At 35.9% G+C, this 16,394-nt stretch overlaps 1 long non-coding RNA gene across 1 annotated transcript; it reads right to left on the bottom strand.

The window, feature by feature from the left end:
• Positions 1-7,189: 7,189 nt before the first annotated feature.
• Positions 7,190-15,372, bottom strand: LOC116585718. Its single transcript, XR_004283776.1, has 3 exons — positions 15,319-15,372; positions 15,020-15,175; positions 7,190-7,348 (listed from the first exon to the last, which is right to left on the bottom strand). It is a non-coding gene; the product is annotated as an uncharacterized LOC116585718 (long non-coding RNA).
• Positions 15,373-16,394: the final 1,022 nt, after the last annotated feature.

Here is a 16,394-nt window from a genome sequence, read left to right as displayed (position 1 = left end):
TGCTTGTTTCTCAATTATTACAAAATGAATTGACTGACAACCTTCTCTGTTTAATTTCTACATTTTAGTTCTAATTGAACACATTAAAATCTCATAATTTAGTTACTATTCTTGAATTATTTTTTGTTGGTGGTGGTTTACTAATTCACTTTCAGTGTCTGAGTTTTACATTTATCCAAATGTTAATAAAACAAAGTTTCACTTTTATCTGTAGTTCACTTTTCTGGAGACTTTAATTTTTTCATGAAACTGATAATGTGATGCAGGGCTCCTGGGTGGCTCAGTGGTTAAATGTCCAACTCCTTGTTCTGGCTCAGGTCATGATCTCAGGGTTGTGAAGTCAAGCGCCACGCTGGCCTCCCCACTCAGTGGGAAGTCTGTTTGAAATTCTCTCTCTCCCTGGGCCCCTCCCCACTGTGCTCTCTCTCTAAAATAAATACATCTTTTTTTTTTTTAAAGATTTTATTTATTTATTTATTTGTCAGAATGAGAGAGAGAGAGAGCACAAGCAGGCAGAGTGGCAAGCAGAGGCAGAGAGAGAAGCAGGCTTCCCACTGAGCAAGGAGCCCGATGTGGGACTCAATCCCAGGACCCCAGGATCATGACCTGAGCCGAAGGCAGCAGCTTAACCAACCGAGCCACCCAGGTGTCCCTAAAATAAATACATCTTAAAAAAATTGATAACCCAATGCTTGGTCCAGAATTCCCCTCAATTCCCACTACCATCCATGAAGTAAATAAACAAAAAGATAGGTACTGAAAGACAAGTGTTTTACTCAGAGCAGAGTCACTCAAAGCCTGTTTACTCCTATTTTAAACCTAGTTCACTCTAATTAGTTTCTTACCCCAAAGTGGATGAGAGGAGTAAAATGTGGATAAATAGGAGGGGCTTTAAAATCAGGCACCCAAAATAGAACTGAAAGTACATGGAAAGCAGTGAGGCAGAGGAATATAAAAATTAGCTGCACAACTGTGGGCTCACTGTGTTTTGGGGCACACAGCTCTCCTTTATAAGAATAAAGTCTTGAAGTCTTAATGCCTTAAAGTCAACAGTGCATGGGAACAGATTCCTGCACTAAGATTAGGTGAACCATGAGCAATTAACTTACTTCTCTGCACCTCCATTTCTACATCTCTATTATGGGGAAGGGAATTTGATGAGATGATTTCCAAAACCCTTTAACAAATTAAATTTTATAACAATTGTATAATGAATTTTCAATGACCTCCATGTAGAGTGTTATGAGAGTGAGATAAAATATTTTAAATTTTTTCTATCAAAAACAGTCAAAGTAAAAATGGTTTGGTCTTAATCTTACTAAATACATGTTATTTAGTACAAGTCAAGCATTTTTGTAAGTATTTAGATATATTATTTGGTTTAATCTTTACAACAGTCCAATGAAGTACATTCAATTTATGCATATTTTACAAATGAGGAAACAGACCACACAAGTGATATTAATTGCATGATATCTCATGGTGAGACAAGACCCACAGTCTATTTTTGTCTTCTGTAAGACGTTGCACTACCCCTTCAAGTAGTACAGATAAGCTCCATATACTTGCATGGGTGGTTCTTTATTCCTGAGCCATAGGCAACCTATAAAGAACCATAGGTTCTTTATTCCTGAGTCATAGCAACCACATTTCTGGTTTGCAAAGTTGGGCATGCAACTGTTGCTTACATGGTGCTATTCCTACCACAGCTCATTGATGAGGAGCATGGCCCCTGACCCTTGCTATATATACACAGCCATAGACTCCACTGTTTTACTACGTGACCCAGTTTCTGCAAGAATATTCAAGTGATTGAAAATGATCCCCACTGCTCTGCCACCATATGATTTGAATACCAACTTATCACTAAGGGATTGCTAATACAGGGAGAGTTTTCTTTTTTGAATACGACTAATTGTCAATTTTTTAAAAATCTACAATGTCTGTGTATTTTAAGTGATCAAGTATGCACAAATATTTCCTTATGATATCTTGATCAGATATTATTGTTCTTTTTTTTTTCCCTAAGCAGATATATAAGAATAGAAAATGCACAGTAAGAGGCACTGTCTCACAGCAGGGAACATGAATGTGACGGCTATCTGGCACAGCTAAACACTTTAAATATGCCGTCTTAGGCAAACTACTTAAATTCTCCCAACTTTGGTTTTATCACCTAAAAATTGGCGATAATAATAGTTCTTAGGTTACAAGGTTGTTGTGAAGATTAAATGGGTAAAATAGCATCTGATGTAAGTGTTTAAAAAAAAATGTCACTGAAAAAAATTAAAAAATATATTAGCTTCTATTAGCTGACTCCAGAACTATGACTTAGGGGTCCTCTGATAGTTTGAGACAACTGAAGACTGTTTGAAATCTATTTCTCTTTATTTATCTAGAGTCTACTGTAGTATCTGATATCTTACAAATGCTCCATAAATTTTTGAATGAATGTCATTTATACTTCTCCAAGGTTTGTTTTGTTTCCCATCTTGAAGGGACCTAAACTGCTAGTCTTGCTTCATGGAAAGGGTTATTACAGGTCATATAATATACTAAGCAGTTTGCTTTATGAAATCTGTTTTATACCCCCATGTTTTACCGACAAGGAAAGTATTGTAACTTGTTCACAGTCAGCAAAGAAAAGCAGAGTTAGAATTTGCATTCAGTTCTGTTTTGTGTCTGAACCACGATACTTTATTGCTTCTCTCTGCTAGCCTACATATTATAAGCTAATTTATGATAAAGGGCTTAGAATACTGAGAAGCATACGCTTATATAAGACATTTGCATATGTTAGCAAGTTTGTGCCAGTAGCGTCTTAACTAGTTCTCTTCAGTGACTCATGCACTCTGTTTCCCAGTTTGTGAGCTACCTAAGACACTGAGAAGCAATATTTAGAATAGAACAAAAGAGGGTGGAGTGCTGTTGCCATTCCCATACAGACCATCCAAGTGGGTCAATTATCCAGTATGTGCATTATTCCTAACCTTTCATCTTCCTAGCAATTGTCCAACTGGTGGCTTGTTCCTCACTGTGATTAGAAAAAATATATTTTGATCAGACCATTGTAACATTCATTAGCAGATCTTCTGAAAGTCACTTGGAGAAAGAGAGCAACACCAGTATATTTACATAATCACCTATGAATTCAATATCGTTGGTTTCATTTCATGCTCCAAAGTACTCATTTATAAAATAAGAAAACCAAAATTACTTCACTATAATCATGAAGTTTAAAATTTTAATGCAGAAGTCCCTCTACAGCGCCTGGTACATATGTGGAGCTCAATAAACCACAGCATACTGTGAATAGCAATTAGGATAAAGGTTGTAATTTCAAAACTAAAATATCCATAGAAAAATCAATGTTAAAGTAACTGTGGCTCATTCTTCTTTTATCCTGTACATATTTAATTCATATCAGGTGTGGCCATCAGTTTTAAAAGGAGGCTCACATAAGCAGGACTATACAGAATTCACATAAGCTTAGTATCTATGGTGACCATAAATTATGTATATCAAATTCTCTGTTCCACATAGATGGATTTCTACTTCTAACCTATATAGGGTTTTCTGTCTTTTCTCTTTTTTCTGAATTTGTTTCCCATTATTAATCTAACACATAAACTTCATTCATTCAGACTGAATGGCACTGATGTGTCAGAGCTGTGCTGAAATTAAAACAAAAAAGTAATATATACCCTATACCTTCAAGGGACTCAATCTAGTGAAAAGAAACATCGACAGATAATTAGAATCTAGGGAAAGAAGTGCTAATAGAGATATTTGTAACACAAAATGGCAGTAATGAAAAAGACATGGATGAGTGAGTGCCATGTTCTGCTAGGGGCATTAAGTAACACAGGAAGAGAAGAGTGATCTTTGCCAAATTGGCTCACTCCCCAAACTTGTTCATTTTGTTTCCCAGTAGAAGCTGCTGCAATAGAAGCTAAGAGATATGAAGGCAACATAGAAATATCCAGAGGTCGATGCCTGTGCATTCTTCTTCCGTGGCCTCATCCAGAGCAGAGGGCATCAGAAGACTGAATCAAAGAGAATTCCAAAAGACCAAAAAGAATTCACCTAGTAGCTCCTTCAACAAAGAAACGTTTTATCTCTTCTCACCCTCTGTCCCTCCTTTTATTTTCAGCATATCAAGTGTCTTGAATACATCACCTTACTTAACCAAAAGTTCAATGAATTAGAAATTAATCATTCAGTTACAAAACTGCAAAAAATTAAGGTCTAGGTTTTGGCCAAGTTTTCAAAGCTACTTAGTGATAGTCAGTAGTCAAAATCCAGTGTTGTCTCCAAATACTTTCTTCTAAATCACTCTCCTACACAGCATGAATACATTATAGAAAATGAGGGAACAGAAGGACATTCTTTCAAGGATCATGCCCAATTCTATAATTCTGTAAATATGAAATACTTTGAGAAAATTCCCAATTTTATTTCTACCTTAACCATGATTCACTTGTCCAATGAAAAATAAAAAGAAAGAGCTAGTTAGATGTATGCTTTGTACATACCTTGTGCATGCACACAAATGTCACTTTTTACACACATTTGTACAAAGTTGAAAAGTTTTAGAGCATTGGGGTTTAGAAAGTTGGTCATTATTTCCCCTGGCAGTGTTTTTTTTAAAGGATAAATATTGGTATCAGACATAATGGCAATCATATTATTTTGAATTTGTACAACACACCTAAGAAGTGTAAATATTAACAGAGCAATTAGTTTACTAGCTTCTTACAGTGGGGCACAAATATATTAAAGAATTTGGGCAAGAACACACAACAAATTAATAGAAGAGCTGGTAAGTTCATGAAACCTATGGATTCAATTTAGCCTTACTTGGACAATCAGAAAATCTTAGAATTCACTATGCTATGACACAAAATTACTTTTTTGAAATATCATCAAATTCATGAAATAAATCAGTAAAATAACCTATTTATTTGACCACAGGAAAAGAATGTATGTGGTATTATTGGTATACTTCAGCCTACTCTAGATAAAGAGGTAATTGGTATTAAAAATAAAGCTGGGGAAGATACCTCTTAAAATAAAAATGGGCATTTAATTCACCTAGTAATATTAGCTACTTAACTCCCTTAAGGAGATATGATGATGATTAATTGGATCATGATGGAGAGAGTAATTTAATGAAAAAAAAAAGCTGAGTACTCAAAATTATTAGCATGATTTCACCACAATTATCTCCAATTTTACTCTTTCTTGACTTCAGTTTTAATTTTATTGGTTCTTTGAGGAAAAGAAAAAACCACTCAGTGCTTGAGGTGCACTCTTTTCAAAAGCTACAGAAAGGATTAAAAGAGGCAAATTTTAGTGAATACATGGTACGACTCTACTCAGAACAACCCTTGAGAAACCAAATTTTCACTGTTTGGCAGCTGCATCTCAAAGGATTCAGCAAAATTTCAGACACATATTATAGAACAACAAGGCAGGAGGGAATCATAGACAACAATTAATCCAAAATTTATTTTAGTTAAAAAAATGAAAACCAGAGTAGTAAAGTGATTCACCCACATAACTCTACTGCTTGGTATGCCCTTTGACTTGAGCTCTTTCACTTTCTATTCTATTGTTCAGTCGTTCTCTCTGGGCGTTTGGGGTTTGGACACTTATAGAAGAATCAGGATATATTGACCTTTCAATACAGAGGAGCAATGGCTCCTGAAACAGACAATCTTTCTGACATCTGAAAACAAACACCATTTATATTAATCATGAGATAGATATGCCAACCTAAGTGCTTATTTATGGAATGTAGATTGTTCAAGTAATCCCTCCTGACCAGAATTATGTCCAAAATGAGAATTACAAGAAGCTGTCAACCATGAATCTATGCACAGTAATGTAAAAACCATCCTGAGCTTTGGTAGGAAAGCAGAGAATATATTTATGGTAAAAATAAAAGCCCTCAGGTTATAATTAATGTAGCTAATCATCTGCTGTGAGCTCAACAAATCAGTGATATCAATTATTTCTTCTCCAGATGATATGAGAAACCAAGGTCCATATTTCATATTTACTATATGCCACCTCTAGGAAATAAATGTTTGAACTGCTTTTAGGAGTATAAATCAATAGATGAAAATGTTCCCCTATTTATTAAGTGCCAAAATTGTTTCCTTTTTTGTTTTAGCATAAATTCCAGATTCATGAAACTGCAGCGGTGCCTACCCTATTTCCTTTTTAAATGAACCAAGTGTCTACCTATGAGGTCAATTACTCAGAAGATAAGCTTAGTGAATTCAAATAATTTTAAATAAATTAATTTTAAAGACTAACATTTTAAACTAGTGAACAGAACAAACAAACCTAAATAATGCTGTGCAGAATATTTCTTTCAAACAGTCAGGTCTATAAGCTTCCTGTTTACCTGATTCAACTTATTTACTTCTATAGCAATATGGATTAATAATAAAACAACTTTCTTGCAAGCTTTGTTAAAAGTTTATTTTCAATTTATTTTACTCTTCTTTCTGTTTTAAAAATCAGTTTCAATTCTCATATTATTTAAAAGGGGTTCTGGAATGTAACATCAATAATTTACAACAGAGGGTTATTTATGTATTTTGTATAGTATATCCTCTAGTGTATTAGGGTGTTTGTGTGCCTGTGCCTGTGTTTGTGTCTATATCTAAAATTTTTTGCAACTGTGTTGAGGTATAATTTATATACAAAAAAATTGTATACATTTAATATATACAGTTTTATGAGTTTGGACATTACATACAACTGGGATACCATTACCACAGTCAAGGTTATATATGTATCCGTTGCCTCCAAATGTTTCCAAGTATCCCTTTTTTCCTTTCTTCTTTCATTCCTTCCTTCCCTTCTTCCTTCCTTCCTTCCTTCCTTGCTTCCTTCCTTCTTATTACCATTGTAAGAACATGAATATGAGGCCTACTCATACTAAGTACTACTAAGTTCACAATACTGTACTGCTAACTATAGGTTATATGCTGGACAGCTCTCTGGAACTGATTTATCTTTTACAACCCTAGCTTTATGCCCATTGAACAACTCCCTATGTCCCCTCCTTCCGTACCCTGGAAACCACTATTCTATGTTCTGCTTCTGTAAGTTTGACTATTTCAGATAGCACATAAAAGCGGAATCATGCAGTTAGTCCTTCAGTGACTGACTTCTTTATTTAATTAGGACAATGTCTTCCAAGTCCATTCTCATTGTTGCAAATAGTAGGATTTCCTTCTTCTCTTAAAGCTGAATTACATTGTGTGTGTGTGTAGATACCATATTTTTTTTTTTATCCATTCATGTACTGATTCATATTTAGGTTGCAAATCTGCAAGATACAAAATCAACATACAAAAATCAGTTGCATTTCTATACACTAACAATGAAATATGAAAAGGAAATTAAGAAAACACTTCCACTTATAATAGTGTCAAAAGGAATAAAATACTTAAGAATATACTTAACCAAGGGGATTGAAAGAGCTATGCTGAAAAGTACAATACATTGAAAATACAAATTAAAGATGTAAATATATGAAAAGACATTCATGTTCATGGGTTGGAAAATATATTAAAATGTACATATTTCAAATAAATTTAAAGGCCTTCCTTTTGAAATAAATTTCAATGTGTACGTACCATTTGTTAGAGTATAATAAAAAAATGACAACTTTTCCCAAATTTAACCACAGAAGCAAAATAACAGAAATCTCTATTTGTCAGTCTATTCATGCTATAAAATTTCACTTATTCTCATTATTTTATTGAGAATATTTTATTGCTGTCTTCGTGTTTTATACATTTCAAAGCCTTTGAAATCTACCTTCTGAGTCTCTTGGGAATCTCAGTAAAATCCACATGAGGGAGTACCATTACTCTCTTTTTGTGGATAAGAAAACGGAAGGCACAAGTGGTCAAGTGATTTTTTTTGGTTTCCGTAGTGAGTCAGTTGTCATGCTTTGTATAGAATTGAACTCTGTGGGTCTCAGCATTTAGTTAATTTTATAGCATTCCACCTACTGACATTATAATTGATAACCAAATCTGGACAAATGCACATAAAAGTCAAATACATAAAATATAATACTATGTTTCAGGCAAACTATAATAGCTGAAGGCAGCATTTCACAGCACTTTCTTTTAGATGTACATGGGAGGGGGTATTTTTTTTAAAGTCAAATGTAAAATCTGTACTGGAAACTGTTCGTATCTGAATAGGAAGAAAATCTTTACTCGTATCTCCATTTCACTGCCCATAACACAAGCATGCTGGAGAGGCAAAGACTTCATTTACACATGTTTTTCTTAGCTCACAAATATTGTAAAATTGTTCACTCTTTGAAGAAGTCAAGGGAACACATTATTTTCCCTAGTTTTTTTTTGCATTTTTAAAACTCTTTTAAAAGATATATTTATTTGAGAGACAGAAAGCATAAGCAGGAGCTGGCGAGGGTGGGGAGGGACAGAGGAAGAGGGACAAACAGATCCCCTGCTGAGCAGGGAGCCTGACATGGACCTATCCCAGGACCCTGGGATTATGACATGAGCCAATGGCAGGCACTTAACCAACTGAGCTACCCAGATGGCCTGGCATTTCTAAAACTCTTTTGGAGTTTTTCCTCAAAGTTAAATTTATAACACATATAGTTTCTCTATGTCTTCTGTAAACCTTAAGAGAGGCAATAATTTTATACCAAAATCCATTTACAGCAAAGTGATTCAGATTTAAAGCTGTTGTTCAAAGCTTTTGTTTATATGTTTCTTAAGCCACTATAGAAAATTACATAGGGGGGAAACCTCTCTCAAATAGTAGATGTTATTTATTTATTTATTTATTTATTTATTATTAATATTATATGCTGTGAGGTTGGAGAAAATCTTTTTTAGATTTTTTAAAATTTTTTAAAAAGATTTTATTTATTTATTTGACAGAGAGATCACCTGTAGGCAGAGGGGAGCAGGCTCCTTGCTGAGCAGAGAGCCTGATGCAGGGCTCTATCCCAGTACCCTGAGATCATACATGAGCTGAAGGCAGAGGCTTAACCCACTGAGCCCAGGTGCCCCAGGTTGGAGAAAATCTTAAAACTGAAGCAAATACTGAAAGAAATGCTAAAGCAGTAAAGGATAGTTGAAAACGGGGAATTGAGGGGAAAATTTCTTTGGTTATTAATAGATAGACTATTTCAGTCTTCCTGTACTATTTATTCTGCAGAGATACAAAACACTTATGTTCTTTTCCTGGGAGGTATTATGTAGGTATGGATTGTATATTAAAGGGCTTGATGGAATTAGTCTCATCATTCAGTATTTCTAATACTGCTTAAGCAATTGCTATCTTCTTTTCAAAATAATGACTATTCTTTAGGCTATTACTGGGGTGAATTTTTCACTATGGTCTAGAATTTTTCTTAAAAGAGGTAAAGGAAAAACAGGAAAAAAATTGCATTTCATTTTTAAAGTAACCTTTCATAATTCAGTAAACATTCTACCAACACAAATCTACAAATAAACACACGAAAGGGTAGTGAAGAAAGAACACTTAGAATTGCTATCACTTTGTATCTCTTAAAGGCAGCTTAATTGTTAATATTCAGGTAATGGCATTCAATAAGGACAACACATGAGTGTGCTTTTCTTGACAGCTTGGAAAACAAATCAAAATGAAAGCTTTATAATCACAAAGATGTTAATATGGAGATAGCTACATTTCATTTATATCTGAAATGGTGATTTTATCTTCTTTATGAAATCTTCTTTTCTCATCATGCCTTCTTTTTCTTCTTTTTATCTGTATTACCAAAGTAAAGAGTGGTATATACAATATATTTATCTCCAAGTATATTAGGGTCTATGTTTTAAGTCCCTGATTTACATATATATATACATATGTATATGTATATATATATATACATATATCTCTACATCTACACACACACACACACACACACACACACACACACATTTGTATATTCTGAGGACCCTGATGATTTTACAGTTTGGGTTTTGAATCCATCTTGACTGAAATAGTTGTATTGTAATTTAGATTCTGGGCATTTCCTGAGTGAGTGTGATCTATATAGGAATATTTGTACCGCAGACAAATTACAGTGTCTATTCCTACCACAAAATCTCTCTACATGGAGACAATGTGAATATCTCATTTCCTCTGTAAGGTATAAGAAAACTGCAATTCAGGACACAAAGCTGTTCTTTCCTGCTGATAACCTTATTTTTCATTATCTGAATTAACAACTATAGTCATAAGTATTAAGAACCACTTTTCTCAGCTGAGGATTAATTTAAGTGGAAAACAAAAACAAAAACAAAAACACATGAACTCAGAGTGATTTTGTTCCAATAGTTCAGGCATCTTTGAAAATACTATTTGATGATACTTGTAGATGTGTTCTTTATATGGCCTCCATATATAATGCCCGAAGTTAAAAAGATGTGAAACTCCATTAATAACTCTATCTTAATAATGTAATTAAATAAAGAATATTTTACTAATTTTACTTGTCATATAGTTCACTATTGCAACCCCAGGAACCACTGCTTATCATTTTATTATAATTCTAGTAAGACATTGTACCTTTCCAAAGACTCTTTCACTAAAGGAAGGACAAACATATTTGAAAAGCTTTTTTGTGAGGCATCATAATGTGTGGAGGACTAAATTATGGAAAACTGTTATTTTTAAAAATCAACATTTATATTGCTGTAGAAGAGACTACAGATAATTTAGCTACAATTCTTTTGAGAAGTACCAATTCTTCTTTTTTTTTTAATTTAATTTTATTTTTTTTCTGTGTTCCAAAATTCATTGTTTATTCACCACATCCAGTACTCCATGCAATACATGTCCTCTTAACACCCACAACCAGGCTCACCCAACTCCCCACTCACACCCTCCCCCCCTTCAAAACCCTGTTTGTTTCTCAGAGTCCACAATCTCTCATGGTTTGTCTCCCACTCCGATTTCCCCCAACTCACTTCTCCTCCCCATCTCCCAATGTCCTCCATATTATTCCTTATGCTCCACAAGTAAGTGAAACCATAAAATTGACTCTCTCTGCTTGACTTATTTCACTCAGCATAATCTCCTCCAGTCCCAACCATGTTGACGCAAAAGTTGGGTATCCATCCTTTCTGATGGAGGCACGATACTCCATTGTATATATGGTCCACATCTTCTTTATCCATTCGTCTGTTGAAGGGCATCTTGGCTCTTGCCACAGTTTGGTGACTGTGGCCTTACACCAGTCAGAATGGCCAAAATCAACAAGATAATAAACAACAAGTGTTGGAGAAGATGTGAAGTACTAATTCTTAATGATAATACAGTTGTCCCTATGCAGCTACTTCAGTTTGAAAAATTCGTCCTGTCTCTGTGATACAAAATATTACAGATTTAACTTTTCTGAAATTAGGATTTATGCAATGGAAACATAGGAGATGGGTTTTGCTTTCAAAGCCAAATGGTAAGGTAAGAATTATATGCTGTCAGAAATAGGCTGTAATTCTTTAAAATGTCCATGCAAAATAAAATATACAATATGTCCACTATGTTCATACTAAAAGGTGATGTGATAAAAAATTATAAATCTATTCCTAGAATCCCCTATCACATGATATACTCTGAGAATCTGAGTATTTGAGAATGAATGAGAAAACAGGAAACTGACTCTGTCATTTCAAGGTCACTCCAGCCCATATACCCATGGTGAGAAGTGGCCAATGAAATCACCTCCTCTTTTAAATTGTTCTCTATTTCCCTCTCCCTTCCTCTCTCTCTCCCTCTCTTCCTCCCTCTTCTTCTTCCCTCTTTCTTATTTCTCTTCTCTCCCTGTTTCTGTCTCTCATTTTCCTTTCCTCTATCAGTTGAGGGGAAAAAAAGTTGGATTCATGTGACTAAAATACAGTCATCAGAAAATCCAGAAAAGAATAGTGATAGGAATTGAGACAGTGTAAGAGTTTCAGCAGAGCCACTCCAGCTTACATCATCAGTAGGGATACTATGAGTCACATGTAGTTAAAAATTTATTAAGTTTTTACTGGATACATTGTAGTATTATGCTACTGATTTAAATACTAATTTCTTTTGACCTATGTAATAAAAGTCAGGAGTGTAATTTTTAGGTTAATTCCTCGACTTTCATCAGTTACTAGATGAAATGACAAAATTGCAGAATTTGTTGAAACACATAATTGAGGCATTAAATCTAATTAATTATTGGGGGGGGGTGACAGGATGCATTGTAACTATTAAGATGTTGAGGATCCTGAGATCCTTAGTGTCTAATTCTCAAACATTTCGAGCCTGTGGATGGCATGTTTTAAATGGCATATTTGGGGGGTACATACCTGAAGGGATTGCTATGAACTGAATTGTATCTCCCTAAATTGTAGACCTTTGGGAGATAATTAAGATTAAATGAAGTGATAAGCATAGGGTCCTAATCCCAATGGATCTTATAATATGATCATAAAATGAGAAAGATCTCTCTCTCCCTCTTTCATTCTCTCTCTCTCTCCCTTTGGGCATGCACACACCTAGGAAAAGCTATGTGAGGTCGTAGAGAGAAGATGGGCATCTACAAGCCAGTCAGACATTTCTCACCAGAAACCAATCCTGTTGATTGATCTGAGACTTCTAGCCTGTAGAACTGTAAGGATATAAATTTCGGTTGATTAAGCCACTCAGCCTGTGGTGTTCTGTTATGGCAGCCTGAACTGACAGACACCTGTGTATTAGTTAGGGTTCACCAGAAAGGCAGAACCAATAGGATATACACAGGAGGAGATTTATTACAGGAATTGGCTCACGTGATTTTGGAAGCCTATAAGTCCTGCAACCTGCTGTCTACACAGCCAGTGATGTAATTCAGTCCAAGTCCAAAGGCCTGAGAACCAGGGGAACTGGTGGTATATGTCCTGGTCTGAGTCAGAAGCCCCAAAACCAGGAGGATTAATGTCCAAGGGCAGGAAAGTATGGATGTCCCAGCTCAATATCCAGGGTCGGGAAAGTATGGATGTTCCAGCTCAGGCAGAGAGCAAACTCACTCTTCCTTACCTTTTTGTTTTATTCAGGCCTCCCAAAAGATTGGATGACACCCACCTGCGCTGGCAAGGGCAAACTTCTTTATCCAGTCTACTGATTTAAATACTAATTTCTTTTGGAAACACCCTCACAAACACAACAAGAAATAAAGTTTTACCGGTTATCCGAGGAACCTTACCCCAGTCAAGTTGACATACAAAATTAATTATCAAAATGACATTAATATGTCACCAAGAATCACCACATAATCATATATAGGATAAATCATTACATAACTATATATAGGATAAATAAATATATCCACTACTATTGGTCACTTTATAAATGAGTAGAATTGTTTTCTTCCATAATGCCATTTTCTTATATACGTGGAAGTGAATGTTTGAACATTTCATCTCCTATACAATCTTGTCTGTGGCCTCAGTTTCAGATAATAGCTCTTTTTACTTGTATCAAGATTTTGACCTTCTATATCCTGCTCTATAATCATCTTTACCACTTACACCAAAAATTTATGTTGCATAGTGATCAGAATCTAGTAGTGCCCTGTAGTAGACTCTCAGCACAGTGGTTAAGAAGAGCTACAGGAAAATTTCTACAAATAAAATTCTTATTTTTATTCTGCAAATACAATTTCTAAACACTTAAAATGTAATAGGCATGTCAGCATTGAGACTAAGAACTTATCCTAAGTATTTTGAGAGAGGGCCTGGGTTGACAGAAGAGTAGCATAATAATTCTGTACTGGCACTGAAGACTGATTAAACTTCTGTCCTTAGGGGCAGTCTAGGAAAAATATGGTGGGTGTTAAGGTAGAGATAACAAATCTGAAATACTCAAAATAAAAAAGACAATGTTATATACTCTGGAAAAAATATTAACACTAGTAAGTATTATTTATTATTATTATTATTATTAACAAATATATGCATTTAACTATGTGTGAGGTACTTCACACAGAATTCTTATTTACTCCTCTAATTGATCTTTTGCAGAATATATTATTGCTACCCTTATTTTAGATAAAAAGTAATGTAATGCTCAGAGAGATTCAGTAATTTTCCTAAGGATTCACAGTAAATACGCAGAGTGGTAGAACTGAAGCCAATCCTGGATAAGTCTAAGTCCAAAGCTTGTGCCTATTACCACCTCGTAACTTGTCAGAAACTTGAAGAGCCAATGTTTGAATCTCATCTATTTCTCCTTGTTCAGTGATAATTTTATCATTGCTTTAGCATAAAGAAATCTGCAACATAGAGCTCTCTATCAATTCTTTTTTGACGCTTTAATAGATTGTACTCACTGCAGTTCATCTTCCTATAGGTACTATCAATTTCTTCCAAAATTTTCTTTGTTCATACTGATACAATGTTTTACATAAGAAATTTTGTACAGCTCTTCCTTTTATTCGTTCCCGCAAAAATACGATTCCCAGAAACAGGAATACAGGAGGGAACAAAATAGCTACAATTCCTTCCCTTTTAGGTGTACATGATAGTGGGGAGAGGTAGGCAATAAAGTAAATGAATGCAATGTAGAAAAAGGAAGGAGCATAGGCCATGAGGACGGTGGTTGTGATGAAAGGTTTAAGCAGAGAGTTCAAAAAGTGCTTACTGAGAACAAAACACGGAAAGAGATGAAGACATAGACCATGCTGTTATTTGAGGAAAGTGGCTTCTAAAGAGGGGGAATGGTATAAGCCTTTTGAGGAAGAAACATATTAGAAAGAGTGAGGAAGCCATTATGGTTGGGGCTCAGCAAATACATGGATAATTGGAGACAAGAAAGAAGTGACCCAAGATTGTTAAAAAGGGGTCTTGAGGTCTCGTTTAGGTCTTTCTCAACCTCAGTACCTACACTTTGGGCTGGATGATTCTTTGTTGTGAGGGACTGTCCTGTACTCCGTAGGATGTTCAGCAGCATCCTGACCTCTACCCACCAGATTCCAGAAGCACGCTCATCCCTCTCATGATGGCAATCAAAAATGTCTCCTGACTCTGTGAAATCTCCTTCGACGCTCAAATCCACTCTTCCCACATCATTGACGACCACTGTTTTAGAGGTTCCGTCTTTCTCTGAATAAGATGAGAATTCACTAGGTAATTTTAAACAGAATAAAAGGACTTGTTTATTTTCTGCCATTCTCTTTTTGACCCTATGTCTTACAAGCATTAATTCCTTTTTTTTTTTTTTTTTTTTTAACTTTCTCTTCTTAAGCTAAACACAACCTGCCCCCACCTCCTTTCACTGCCGGTGTGTAGAGCGCCTTTGACCTCTCTTCCCGTGTCTCGCGCGGCTGCTTCCACTTGGACTAAACGCGCAGTTGCGATTCAAGATGGCGGCGTGGGACCCCGGACTCGTCTCCTCCCGGAAACAAACGGGTGCTACAGAGAGACGCGTGGAACAACTTCTAAGGAGCAACAACAGCTTCACAACACCTAAGCCTGCAGGAAGGAGAGAAGGCCCGCATGAAAGCAGGTAGGAGAGGGGAGAGGCCAGGACGCAGTCCCGCCAGAAACCCCACCACGGTGGGGCGACCTCCAAAGCGGGAAGGAGCTCAAACTGGAAGCTTCTTCCTGAGGAGGGAAGGGTTCAAACCTCACACCCAGCATCCCCAACTTTTAAAGACCTGCCTCTGAGACACAAGCCCTCAAAACATCTAACTTTGAAAACAGCGAGGCTCGTGTCCAGGAGACCCACGTGGGTGTAGCAATGTGAGATCCCCTGTTTGGATTCAGACGCGGCTGAACGGAGAAGCGGCTGCTGGAGGGTCTCCCTGACTTTGTTTCCGAGACGCCCCGTTGCTCCTCTTGAATAATCAGCATGAAGAACTGGTGTCTGGTTATTTGGTATGACACACAATGAAGAGTCAGCTGGGGTGCTGTCTAGGGATGGGCATCTTTGCACTGTCTTCCTCAGTTTAAAAAAAAAAAAAAAAGTGAACTCAGACACCTGAAAACATTTGGTCAAACAAGTTTTAATCCACTATAAAGGTACACTACCTCATCTCCCGTGAAACCCAAAATGACGTGCTGACCACAGGATTTGTTGACTTGTATAGTTCTTCCTTTCAACCAACCACTGAGACATATTTATAAATTGTACACATACTTTTGCTAAGTCACATCCATTTCCTCCAATTCAGTGGAGTACTTGACTCCAATGAGGAGGTGTGGTGAGGAGGGAAAAGTACTGTCCCTCTACATAAAAAATTTCTATTCAAAAGAAAGGATTTAATTGAATTTTATATGAAGAGTTTCCTAAGGATACTGCATTAAAGTAGTAGCCAGTGGATAATCTATAACAAGTAGATG

Source organism: Mustela erminea, chromosome 3, assembly GCF_009829155.1.
Source record: "Mustela erminea isolate mMusErm1 chromosome 3, mMusErm1.Pri, whole genome shotgun sequence".
NCBI classification, from domain to species: Eukaryota; Metazoa; Chordata; class Mammalia; order Carnivora; family Mustelidae; genus Mustela; species Mustela erminea.
The sequence above is the reverse complement of the archived record's forward strand: the minus strand, read 5'-3'. Positions and strand labels throughout refer to the sequence as shown.